Here is an 11511-nt window from a genome sequence, read left to right as displayed (position 1 = left end):
AACAAGACCATAACCCAAATAGTAAATCCAATCCTAATAGTAATCTTAATCCTAATCCATAAATCCCAATTTTAGACATAATCATAAAACTAACTATGATGTAAACCCTTATCCTAACTATAATCATTTAACTCGAATCCTAATCCTAACCATAATCCAAACCTTAACCCTTACCATAATACTAATCATGATGTAAGCCTTAACCCTATCCATAATCCCAACCCTAAATACAAAACCCTATTACCAATCCTAATGTTCAACCCTAACCCAAATGACCAAACTTATCCCTAAGCATGATCCTAATCCTAAACATGATCATAACTTGAACATAAACATAACCCTAACAATGACATTGGCATGAGCCTAAACTCTTATCTAACCCTACGTAGAACTCTAGTTCAAACTATAATAATAATCATGATGTAAACCCTAAATCTAATGAGAGTCCTAATCCTAAACCCTAAGATCTAATCTTAATGCTAATCAAAACTCCAACCCTCACCATAATACTAACCATGATATAAACCATTACCCTAACCATAATCCTATACCTAACCCTAATCTTAACCTTAACCCTAACTCTATATCTTAATCATAGACAAAACATAAAATTATCAACAATGTAAACCCTTACCCTAACCATAATCCTAACTATACACCCTATATCCTAATAGTGATCATGTCAATAATTATGATCCTCAACCCTAGTCTAAACACCAAACACTAAACCCTAATCATCACCCTAACCCTTAATTTAAACCGAACCCTAACAATATATTATACTAAACATACATTAAACCCTAATGTTAACCATGATGGATACCCTAAACCTTAACCATATCCTAATTTTACTCATATCCCTAAACCTTAACCATCATCATAACTCTAACCTAAATCCCAACTATTTTATAAACTAAGAATATCCTAAACCTCACTATATCACTAACCCAAAACTTAAATTTAATCTTTACCCTAACATAATTCAAACCATAACCTTAACCCTAAACTCTGACCCTATCAAAATCCTACTTTACACCCTAATCCTTACAATAATCACAACTTTTAACTCTTATCCCTATTTGTATTTCTAACCTAAATTATAACCCTAATATTCTAACCTTTCCCTAACCATACCTCAAACCCTAACCCTAATGTATACCTAATAACTTCGACTATAATCCCAAGCCTATACTCAAAGCTTAAACCTAAGCCTAACCTGGACACTTTCTCTAGCCTAAACTATTATGCAAACCCTACCTATTGAATTTTATTTAATTAAAATATATGATATAATTATAAATAAATTTATTCAATATGTGAAAAATAAAATTTGGTTTTTTTTAACATTCAATGCCACAATGCATATTGATCGGCATTTGATATAAATACATCTCATCATATTGGTGGACATTTGACACAATTGGATGAATTGAAAAATTTGGACTGCCTAAAAAAATTATATAATATTTTGTTTATTTATTTTTATCAAAACATGAGTCTATGACTAGCAATTGCACGCTTTTGTGCTTGAAACAATAAGCCAATAGGTGCTCGATACAAAAATTATTTAAATATATCTTTATTTGAACAAATTAGATTATTAATAATTTTCAATTTAAATAACATAATATTTACTAAAATATTTTATATAGATTAATAAATATTATTCATTTAAATTCAATTTATCAAATATTTAAAAAAAATCATTTAATAAAACCCCATCAAAAAATCTATTATGAAAAATCAATAAGAAAAATACAAAAAATAAAGTATCTAAAAACATTTTATTGACTAAATAAATTATAGAAACTAAAAATTAATATTTAAAGAAAAAACTAATATAATATAATAATAAATATTTTTAAAAATTAAAAACTAAAACCTAAATCAATTTTAAAAATTAAAAGCTAAATAAATAGAAACCACAACATCAACTAATGTGAGATCACAAGCAATCATTTTTTAAAGAAAAACCATAGTTAAAAGTGGAGATTTAAAATATAATCTTATGTGAACAAATTAGATTATTAATAATTTTTAATTTAAATTACATAATATTCACAAAAATATTTTAAATAGATTAATAAATATTATTGATTTAAATTTGATTTATCAAATATGAAAAGAAAAAATCATTTTAAAAATCTCCATCAAAAAATCTACTATGAAAAATTAATAAGAGAAATTAAAAGGCTATGATGACAAAATAGCAACCTTTCTAATAAATATTCTATTGACTAAATAAATTATAAAAACTTAAAAACAATATTAAAAGAAAAACTAAACTAATATAAAAATTAAATTAAATTAATTTAAAAACTAAAATCTAAATCAATTTTTAAAATCAAAAGTTAAATAAATAGAGATCACTCACTATGTGGAGATTAGAAGTAATTTTTTAAAAATAAATAGAAAAAGAAAAACAATAGTTAAAAGTGGAAATAACAACTAATAAATATCAAACCAAGAGTTAAAAAGTGGAATGAGTAAAAAAAAATTTATATGATATTCATGTTTGTTCCAAACGATGAACGCATTGCAAAAATAACATCTGGAATGGTGATTTTTGGCATGCCTTAGTCATTTTAATCTGTACATATCGTCCTCCTTTATACAGTCACTATAAATCCCTTAACAGATTATTACATTTTTAGTATTTTTTTTTCCGACTAATTAATAATAATCAATGCCATTAGAGAAAATGACTGCAACTTTCCCACTCACTTCATGATTTGAATTTTGAATTTTCATGGCCCTGGAGGGCCCAGGGCTTCTGGAAGTCCCAATGTGCCTGGACCTGCACATGGTGCTAGAGCTACAAAGAGGAGATTCCCCCTCTTTGTTAGGTAATGCGACTAGTCAGGTCAACACACCAGAGTTCCCTTCTTTGAATTCCGGAGTTGACTCTATGCATAAAGAGGATGGGTCAATTGTTTCTCCCCCCATCCCCAATGGGGGGTGAAAAAATGCTCTTGTTGGGGGAAAGGAGGGGAATCCCAAAGTTGAGGATCCCAAAGTCACCCACGGCATTATTGAATTGAAAATCTCTTTCCCAGATAGTGTCTTGGAAAATGTTGTTGCCTCCCTTAAATAGTGTTGTGGGTAGATTTATTTCCTCCCGACCAATAATTGAGATAACCAAGAAGTGGGTGGCACATAAATGGTCCATGAAGGGTAGTGTTTGTGTCTCGATTATGCCCAATGACGTTTTTTGCTTTCGCTTAATGATTGATGAGGATCTGGTAGCCATCCTTTCTAGGACCTGGTACTATGGCAAACATTGTCTAGCCTTGGCTAAATAGTACTTTGGCTTCAATGTGAGCCTAGAGCTCCAAAGCATGGCCCAGTTGTGGGTCTATTTGCCAGGATTAGCACTAGAGTTCTGGGATGAAAAGTCTTTAAGATGCATTGGTAACACTTTTGGACATTTTGTAGCTAGGGAAGAGCTAATGTTGCATAAATCTAGACTTGTCTTTGCTAGATTCTGTGTGAATGTTACCATTAACAGGGCACTCTCGACCATAGTTAGTTTGTTTACTAAATGGGGGAAAAGGGTTCAATCTATAGAGTATGAGAATGCTAGCCTCTATTGTCAAAAATGTGGGCATTTTGGCCACATAACGATGGATTGCAATACCCCTTCCCAAAAGGACAAGCAAAAGGTGGGTTCGCCAGACATAGTCATGTTTTTTGCTGTGTTGGGGTAATCTTCGACTACTCCTGTGGCAATAGTAGTTGAAAGAAAGGAGGATAACCTAGAAGGCCATAATACAGAGGAAAGAAAAGAGAAGGATAAGGTTGTGGAAGCTAACCAGTTAGTTTTGTTGCCAAGTGTTGAAGTGAAGAAAGGAACTGATATGGAGGAATACCTGTTTAGGAAGGAGATAGATCTCTTGAAATCCCCAGCGACGGGAGGGGATACTGCTAACCAAGCTTTGGAGAAAGGTGAAATTGGGACCCCTAGTGGAGCCCTTGTGGAAGAAGAAATTATAGGCAATGTTGTCACTAAGTGTTAAGTGTTCTTGGCCAAGAAGCCTTTGGGGGTCCTTGAGTCCTTTGGACAGGAAACAGAACACGGTGTTGGTGACATCGGTCAAGAAATCTCTACTCCTAAAGGAGGTGAGTGGTGATAACCTGAAATGTTGGCTAATTGCACCCAATGGGGGATTGTTACCCCGAAAAGGCTCAAATTGGTGACTCCTAAGGAAGCTAGGACCAAAGTCATGAGTAGAATTGAGGAGGCTAAGGGAAGGATGGCTCTCTCTCGGCACCCTCCTCCCCTCAAACAAGTGTTATGGGAGAGTGAAAATTCCTTAAGAGAAAAACTAGGGGTGGGAAGAAACCAAATGTGGGGGTAACTAATATTATGGGTCATCCTAACAGCAGAACTACTTGAACGAAGCAAGCAACAAGGGAGGTGGCCAGTGGAAGACAATTTACACTGGAGACAATCAAGAAAGGTAAGAAATGAAATTCCTTTCTTGGAATATTAGGGGGTTGAATAACTCCTAGAAACAATATGCTCTTAGGCAATGTATTCTAGTTGAAAAGGTAGATTGTATTCTCATTCACGAAACTAAGATGAATGACCAAATTTTTACTAAGTTGGCTAATAAGTTATGGCCTAGTGTTGCTTTCTTTCATTTGGAAGAGGAAGGGGCCTCGGGGTCCTTGCAACAGTGTGGAACCCTAGTGTCCTAATGGGCACGGAGATCCATAAAGAAAAGAACTTCATGATTACGAAGTTCAATAACGACAAAATAGTGTGGAACCTAGTGAACATCTACACCTCGAATACCAGGGTGGGAAGAAGTGAAACCTGGGGAAGGGTTGGAAGAGTGGTGGAACGAAGGATAAAAGTATTATGTGTATGGGGGACTTTAACACCCTACTATACCCATCGGAAAAGCTCGGGAGGAACAATGACTTCTCAGAAAGCATGCAAGATCTCTTGGATTTTATTAACACTTATGATCTCCTAGATGTTGACCTGCAAGGTAACCCCTTTACTTGGACCAATAACAGGAAGGGTCAGGAGTTGATCCAAGTCAAATTTGATTGGCTCCTAGTTTCGGGGGATTGGCCTCACATCATCCCCTCCTCCCTAGTTAATCTTTCAAGAACTATTTATGAACATTCCCTGATTATGTTCAATTGGGAGAATAAAATTTTGAGTGGGCCTAAACACTTTTGGTATGAAATTATGTGGCAATCCCATCCGAACTTCAAAAATAAAGTGGAAGAATGGTGGAATATCATAATGGATGGGATTGCTATGTTCAAGCTGACCTATAAACTTGATAATGTTAGGAGGAATGTTAAGGAATGGACAAAGATAAGATAGATAAGATAATTTTGTTAATGTCCAAAAGACGACCACAACATGGGTCTATGGGACCAGAAACTTACACCAAGAAGATAGCAGAGAAATGGAGCACCAAACAGTGTCCACAAAATAACAAGTACAAAAAATGAAGAAAATAGGAGACATCACGGAAAAGATTAGGTATCTATCCTCATAGGGAAAAAGTCCAACAATGACTGATTTGGGTGGCTACCAAAGGTCCTGTGATGAGGCTGAGTGCTACGAGAGGAGTGTCGTTGGCGAAGAGGTCCCCTATGGGGTCTCACAGATCTGGAATGGCCCATGTTAGGGAAACTATACGGTCACTTCACACCCCCGAGTTAGAGCTAAGGGCGAGCAGAAGGTTGTAATAAATTGTGCCTGGGTCTGACTCCTGGGAGATGACAGCTATAAAGTATGGTCACGAAGCTGTAAGGACCCATGGAGATAGAGCGCAATGCAACACTGATCTGTGTACCTAAAAAAAATCGAGAGGGATCTGCAATCTCTAAATAGACAATAAAATCTCCCTCTAATCTCGTAGTATATGGGGCATCTGAAAAGAAAATGGATTTCAGATTCTACCTTTGTAAAGAGATCCTTTGGGGGTGTGTTTAAAACCAAAAGGGATATAGAGGAGGAGCTCAAAAGGCTACAAGTGGTCATCGCAGCGGGGGACAACACTGAGGCTACCACCCAAGAGGAAGAACGCTGTAAGAAAAAGTGGAAAGAAAGTACTAGCAAGGAGGAGGTCTTTTGGACGCAAAGGTCTCGTGTTTCTTAGCTATCTGAAGGAGATAGGAATACCTCTATTTTCCATAGATCTGCCTCGAAGCACAAAAATTGAAACACCATTACCTCCCTGGAAGAGGAAGGAGGGGCCTGGAAGGAGCAGGAGGAAATGGGAAGACATGTAGTTGAGTTCTTCATGAATGCCTATAAAGAGGAGGACAAGAGGAGTAACAATATAATCATAAGAAGTATGCTCAATAACATCCCAATAGTATTGGGGAATGAGGAAAATGATAAGCTTAAGGAGAAAGCCTTGGAAGAGGAGGTGAAGAATGCTGTGTTCTCTATGAAAGCCTTCAAGGCTTCAAGCCCTAATGGCTTCCTGCAAGCCTTCTTCCAAAATTTCTGGGAAGTGATTAAAAATGAACTAATTTGGGCCACCAAGGAGATGATCAGGACTGGGAAAATGCTAAAGATCAATAAAACCTTTATTGTTCTCGTGCCTAAGGTACAAACACCCACATGAATAAGGGATTTTAGACCATCGGCCTTTGTAATACCATATATAAAGTGTTCTCCAAGGTGTTGGTCAACAAGGTTAAACCCTTTTTGGATATGTGTATCAGGAGCCCTCAGAAGGGGTTTGTCTTGGGTCGTCAAATTCTGGATGTTGTGATTACCACCCATTATATCATTCACTCCATGGAGAAAAGTTGAAGACTAGGTATGGCCCTTAAACTTGATATCTCAAAGGCCTATGACAGAGTCATTTGGACCTTCCTATATAAAGTACTAGAATAGGTGGGGTTCAAAAGGGACATTGTGAAAATCATAAAAATTATGGTGGAAATCGCACAATATGAGGTGTTGCTCAACGGGACACCCTGGGGCAGCTTTGATGCTGGCAAAGGCCTGAGACAAGGTGACCCTCTGTCCCCTTACCTTTTCATTATGGTGATTGAAGTGTTAGGAAGGTCGGTTTGCAGACTAGTTGAGTTGGACAACTTAAAAGGTATCCAACCAGCTACTACTCTACCACCAAAGGTTATCCAACAATTCGTGGATGACACTTTCCTATTTGGCGAGTGCTCTATCAGAATTGTTCAAGTTAGCAAATTAAGCTACTAAAAAGTACAGTGTATTTCTTTAACACCCATGAGGTTTTGCAGATTAAGGTTAAAAATATTCTAGAATGTCATTCTCAAAACCTCCTGGACACCTACCTTGGTTTCCCCTGACAATCAAGGATGTCTCTACCACGTATTGGAACATTGTTCTAAAAAGGATGCAAAAAGCGCATTTTGGGTGGAAGGTAAAATTACTTACCAATGCGGGAAAACTACAACTCCTGGTGGAGGCTCTGCAGAGAATACCTATCTATTTTCTTTCCATATTTAAGATTAATTAGAGTATGGCAGAAAAACTCGAAAGATTGCAAAGGAATTTCCTTTGGTCTGGTATGGAGGAGAGAAACAAATGGAACCTCGTCAATTGGGATACTATTTGCAAACCCAATGATAAAAGGGGTTTGGGAATTAGAAGAATTGCTGATATGAATAAAGCTCTACTCACTAAAATGGGTGGCGATTGGTGGAAAACAAGACTGGTTGGGGATGAACCATGAGGGTCAAAAACCTAGCCAACACCCATTTCAGATACATCCTCCTCAATAATGATCTCCCCAATGCCTCTAAGGTATGGAACAACATCCTCAAGAACGGTTCGCTTTTGAGGAAAGGAGTGAGATGGCTAGTGGGCAATGGTAAAAAAAGAAGATTTTGGGAGGACAACTGGTTAGGGAGGAAACCACTAATCTACAGCAAATTCAGCAGTCTTCAAGAACCATTAAAAGGAATGGTGGAGGTAAAGCTGGAGGACTATATTGATGACCAAAGGAAATGGAAACATCTATCTATTGCGAATATTCCTAACAGTGAGGACCCTTTGGTTAAAGAACTAGAGGACATGATCAGTCACCATTTACTTCCTTTGCATACTCAGCCCGATGAGGTGGTTTATGATAGGAAGACAAATGGTTGGTTCTCGATTAATTCTGCCTACCAACTTATTTTTGAAAAAGATCAAACTTCAATCAGCTAGAGAAAAATCTGGAATAGTCATTTGCTGCCAAAAGTTAATTTCTTTTGGTGGACAATCATGCACAACAAGATCCTAACTACTGACAACCTAAGGAGTGGCATGTTGATTAATAATAGATGCTAACTTTGCAAGGAGGAAGAAAGCATTGTGCACCTCTTTCTTGAATGCCCCTATACTTTAAAGGTTTGGTCCTACGTCTAAAACAAATTCCCCTTGGCTTTGGTCATGAAGGCGTGGAACAATTCATGGAGAACTAGAATTGCCCCTTCTATCACCCTGTCTCATAATCCTTTGGAATCTCCTCCCCACACGTTTGTTGGGGCATCTAGAAGGAGACGAATAACCGGGTCTTCCGAGAGGAGAAAAGGGGACATGAGGTAATGGGAGAGATACTGAGAAAGCTCATTATAGAGAATGTTATGGTGGCTAAGTTCAGAGTGCCATAGGAACCCCCCGAGTAGGAAGGATGATCTGTTAGATCCCTCCCACATTGTCTACTGTCAAATACAACTTTGATGATGCGATGTGCGATGGTTTGGTGGCAACACGAGGTGTGTTGCGAAATGAAAAGGGTGATGTGTTGTTAGCCTTCTCAGGGAATGTGGGCAAGGGAACCAATGATGTGGCAAAGGCCACTCCCTTACTTTGGGGTGTAAAATTTGTTGTGGAAATGAAGGTCAAAAGATTAACTATAGAAGGTGACTCTAAACTCATCATAGACTCTATCAGAGGGCATGCTAAACCTGGTTGGGCTCTACATTGCATCATGGGGGACATTTGGCAATTCCTGACAGCCCTTAATCATTATGACTTACAACACACTTACAAGGACAACAATGCGATGGCAGACGCTCTCATAGGATTGAGTTTTGATTTCACGAGCACAAAATGCTAGAAGAGTACTAAATTATTACCAGAATATATATATTCCCTTATTAGTAAGGAAAAGACTCCTCTAAACTATGCTTGATGACTACCCAAATTTGGAGAATAGGCAAATTTGGCAGCCTTGCTATTATTATGATGGTTAAGATCGCTTTGAATTTGACAAGACATTTCGCGAGGATCAACAATGTGGTTTGCACCACGCGAGGGCACAGAAAAGAGGAAGAAGTTAATAACCTTGGCTTCAAATTCAACACCATCATTTTTTGGTGGTATGGGATGATTATGGCAAAAGTTGTCATTATTACTAATATCGAATCATTAAGGTATTATGTGCAAATTATTTGCACTCCCTGTAATTATGTTTTAAATTGGCCAGTACATTATGGATTTTACATCCTCGTGAAGAATAAGGAAAAAGGCATTTTAAAAACTGGATACACCATTTTTAGCCCTGCCTCTGTGATTTTTTGGGCGATGCTCTTCTTGCGAATGAAATTACTGAGATTGTGGAAGAAGCTATTGTTGAGGAGAGTTTCGATGAGTGGGGAACTTAAACTGGAGCCCACGAAGATGGAGGATTTTTCCAAAAGGTAGGTAAATTGGATAGTGTTGGAGGAGAGAGGGTTTGTTCCTTACATGCAAGCCATGGTTGGCTACGACAAGAATTGTTCTCAACAATTCGTCAATAGCTGGAAGGATAGGCGAGTTACTATCAATGGCATCACCTTTCAAGTGAATGAGGAGACCATAGCTATGGTGACAGGCCTAGACATAACTAGCAAGAAATGACAAAGGATTACGAAGGTGGTGAATGAAGCTAGCCTGTCTAATTTTTTTTAGAGGCAATGAGGCCCTAGATCGGTATCGTGGTGGTTTTAGGAGGGATAAGCTTCTAGAGCCCTAAGACGATGTGTGCCTAATCATAATGAAGTATCTCACTCTGGAAGGCAGACAAGGTGCGTATTATTTTTACCATTTCCCTTTGCTTAACCACTTTCGTAATAGGGAGTTTGTCTGCATTCCCTTTTTTTCTAATGCATACCCTCGAGAAGACTGTGATGGATGTTAGGGAGAAAAAAAGAAGAAATGTGCTCTAATTTCACTATTTTATACAAAGGGCTCATGTTTCGTCTTTTTCAATTCCACCTAGGCCTTTTCCCTCCCCGTGTGATTACCATTCATAATCTCCTTCCCTTTGGGGCACCCCTTCATTTGGAGTTTGCAAGGGATAACTATGCCCCTACTCCTTAACCCTTGCCAAGCCAAACCCTAGTTACGGGTAGGGAAAATAAAACCCTGGCCTTGGAGCCGGTTGCCAATAAAAAGATTAAAACTAATAAGAGGGTGGAGGTGGAAATTGGGGATTTGGATGATGAAATATGTTGGAACAGGTGAAAGTCAGAAAGAATAGCTGAGACCCAAAGTAGATACAAACAAAAGGTCAATCACTCTAAAGAGGAGGAAGATAACAATTCAGAGAGTGATAAGATCTTAGGGGATGGTCAGGAGAAGGGGAAGGATGAGACTGATAAAGAAGTGGAGAAGTGGGATGACATTGTCGATGGCACCTAGGATTTTGAGGTAGAGAACCCTACCAAGGGCCCCTCCCAAGACCCCACACATATCTCTACTACCATCACCCTTTTGTTCATAAATAGGATAACCCCAAACCTGATAAAGCCTCCCCGAACACTATCTCCTCCCCTATAAGGAAAGATGGGCTAGAAATTTTTAGGGCCCCCACTAACAATCTAGATGTGCAAGACAAAAGGAATTCTCTAGCAAATTGCAGCAAGGCTTTAAACCTAGGTATTTCAACAGATGGGGTTGTTACTCGTAAAAACTTCCAAGAGTTGAAGGACAGGTGCAATGCGCTAGAGGAGGGCTTCACCCTCTTCTCAAAGTTCACTCTGAAGGTGACCCATGCAATTGTGACCACTCTCCAACTTCTAGCTCACAAGTTGAAGTAGGGGGGCCTTAGGAAGGAGGACTCAAAGCTGCGCTCCAATTTCCTCACGAAAGACTAGGCCAAAGTCCTCCTAGTTGGGAAAGGAAAGAAAAAAGATGTCTGTTAGTGGCCTCTGGGTGCCTGGTGTTTTTTGGTACTTTGCTGATTTTTCTCTCCATCATTCGGTGATGATTTTATTTTTTCTATTAAACAAGAATATTGGTTGTAGGTGGTACGATGCAATGACCACCTACATGCCTTTTGTTAACTTGTTAAACTTTGATGCTTTTAAGAGTAGTAACTCTAGTACTTTTAATTACTATAATGTTATTTATATTTTTGATGTAAATCATTAAGGGGTCTTTGTAGCTGTTTGTTGGTTGCTTCACCACTATTGTAAAGGATCAACCCCCTAGTTTTGCTTGCTTTTATATCAAAAAAATAATCAGTGCCATTTGCCCAAATATGATAAAACTCAATTTATTTTAGGAAAGATTTA

Source organism: Cupressus sempervirens, chromosome 2, assembly GCF_028749045.1.
Source record: "Cupressus sempervirens isolate cs-2001-9-10 chromosome 2, ASM2874904v1, whole genome shotgun sequence".
NCBI classification, from domain to species: Eukaryota; Viridiplantae; Streptophyta; class Pinopsida; order Cupressales; family Cupressaceae; genus Cupressus; species Cupressus sempervirens.
The sequence above is the reverse complement of the archived record's forward strand: the minus strand, read 5'-3'. Positions refer to the sequence as shown.